Here is a 2880-nt window from a genome sequence, read left to right as displayed (position 1 = left end):
CGAGGATATGGTACATAGGTATATTTGTATTTATGACGTGTGTTTTAATTGTGTACAGAGAATATCGTGGGTAAATAGTAGAGACTGGAAAAAGCGACTTACGCGAAATTAATCGTACGTAAAAGAAGAAAATTCCTAAGAGGCAGCATAAGACTGAGGCGATAAATATCATAAGCAAGAAAGGTTGAGGTTACACCGTCATTGATCATCGATGAACCGTTGGTGAAAGCACGCATCACCTATTAATTCGTTTCGAGGTGTCATTGGAAAAATAATGGACTTTAAATGATCGCCTCGGAATGTTGGTACGTACTCACTATAATAACGCAAATGATGATGATGTCGATCTTTGTGAATACCATGCACTCAGTTTCCTCTCATCTTCGATGGGTGAAACTGCGATTTGTCCATTCATCAGTATGATCGAATCCTCTCTTGATGATTGACTTGTTTAAGGAAGATTCAACACTTGTAAAGTCTACTGCAAAGATCAAAATTCCGTGAATTTATGGTTGTATTACTTGTGATAGAGTTGATAAACTGCGTTTTACCAATCAGGTGAAAGTTCTGAACGCGAAACTGCTCTTATCACAGGCGATGAAGTCACGAAATCATGTCCTTGCTCAAAAACATGGTGAACTGAAAAAAGGATGGGCAATAAACAGTGAAGAAATTGTTTATCGAATCAAAACCCCTGTAGATATTGGGAAAATCTTGGAGAATCTTACAATTATTGTAGGGTTTTTGACATTCGCTTAATCTCAATAGAACATGAATCAGGACATCGATTCATCTTAGTTGATATTGCAATCAAAAATTAAAGCATGGATGTGGTTTTCTATTTTCACAGTTATCGGTTCTCAATTATTGTAATGTCTGAAAGTTGTGTGGAAAACATCTCATATAATTGCCAATTGCCGTTATGACGCTGAAGCTAGCTGATGACATTCATACGAATTGCCACCAAAGTTAATTGCTCAACCCTTACGCTACGCACTGGGGTCATAATGACAGCATGTTCAATGTTCTGTAACACCCTTGGTTTACACATGTTCAATGAGTTATTTTTCTCCATATTACAAAATTTCATTTTGCTAGAAATAGCTAATTTTCCTTGAAATATAATAGTTAAAAAGTATCCCAGAATTTTTTGGAGCTATTTGAATCAATATCTTTGTTTCTGAACAGTTATTTTTTACGCGGGGTCTCCAGCGAGCCTGGTGTGACAATGTTATACGCAAGAGGTATGCAGTGTAAGGGTTAAGATGATGCCCTGATGGAATCGCAGTAGTAATTTCATGGAATTCATGCTATTTCTTTATTTTTCTATCAAATGAAAAAATACTGGAGTAGTTTTGTTCAGGATTTTGTTTAGAATGGGTCTGTAAAGTTTTTTTTTGGGGTTGAGCTACTTCGACTTTGATATTCAGAGATATATACGTCGACGTCAAAATCGACCAGGGCACCCCCTTAACACTGTACAATTTGACATGAAAGGTTTCTTTGGTGTTGCTACTAGTCACATATTAATTGCTGTCGATCTATCAATAGTCATATCCGGTATCATTTTGTTTCCTTAGACATTTTTTTGATATGCATTTTTCAAACTGTTTGTAGATGTGAACCTTTAGACCACCGCTGATTTTAATCCTAGATTGTATATACGGTCCTGTTAACCACTCCAGCTGTTTTTTTTTTCAGTACCGTTTGGTAGTTGATTGAATTCTTCACCAACTAAACTTCAACAAAATCGGATTTGCTCTTCACCATCCATTTCCTTATTAAAAAACGAAAAGATTTGTGCACTTACGAGTCCTATTATTGCTTTTAGAACGATCTTACAATCGAGAAACGCGTGGGGTTGATAGTGAACCTGCTCACGCGTTAGAGGGTAGAAAAAAAGATACATGTGCTCTAGGGTTCATGTATATTCAAATAAGCTGCATTTAGATTATTTAACTATAGCTTGGCCAATATACTGACCAAGCGGCGGCCCAAAGTTTACAAGATATGCGCTTGTAGACAATTATCATTAAATATATATACATGACACATAAACATGAAATTATCAGGCCGAATTGATTGATCAAAATTTGGAATAATTCGCATTATAAAGGATAGCATTTTGAATTATTCCTACAACTAATTGTGAAGAATTTGCCTAGGGTAGCAGACGGAATTACCCCAGAACATCTCTCCTATCAAAAGCATTCTAAAGTTCCGATTATTCTGAAAAATTCAAAGATTTGGAATTCCGATTATTCAAATTTTTTCAGATCGTTCACAAATTTGAATCTTTTGCAGTTTTGAATCTTCGAAGTGATAAAACTCAATCTCATATTGAATGTTTTATGACCGTTGTCAATGTTTTAATCTTTCTGAACGGGTTTTCCATCAAATATCAACGGGGTTTGCCATGTTTTTGGGGCAACTGTACATGCGTTGAATCCCGCGAATTTGCGACGACCTGCAACGTGTTGACGCCTTTTTTGTTTCAGCTGTTCCGTCGTCTCGACGATGACGACGATCATCGGGAGGAGCGATTTGTCGACGCGCGGTGGCGATTGCTAATGATAATCAACTAATAAACTGCTAGACAAAAACGAAAAAAAAATAGAAACCAACAGCTACAAACCAGCCGAGTGAATAATAAATATATCCAATAAAGACATTGAACAGACAATCGGCTAGTAAATCATAAATAGTAAAAATATTCTCTTCCTTCCTACTTTTTCTTTTTATATATCTTCTTCCTCTTCTCCCTGCCGCCTCTTTCCCGCCTCTGACAAATGGAACGAGGCATGCACCTCAACAATTGAATAGCGGCAGGAGGGGAGGACGCACCTGACGCAAAGGTTCGTCGTTGAAACGATTACGGCG

Source organism: Neodiprion lecontei, chromosome 5 (assembly GCF_021901455.1).
Source record: "Neodiprion lecontei isolate iyNeoLeco1 chromosome 5, iyNeoLeco1.1, whole genome shotgun sequence".
Taxonomy (NCBI): domain Eukaryota; kingdom Metazoa; phylum Arthropoda; class Insecta; order Hymenoptera; family Diprionidae; genus Neodiprion; species Neodiprion lecontei.
The sequence above is the reverse complement of the archived record's forward strand: the minus strand, read 5'-3'. Positions refer to the sequence as shown.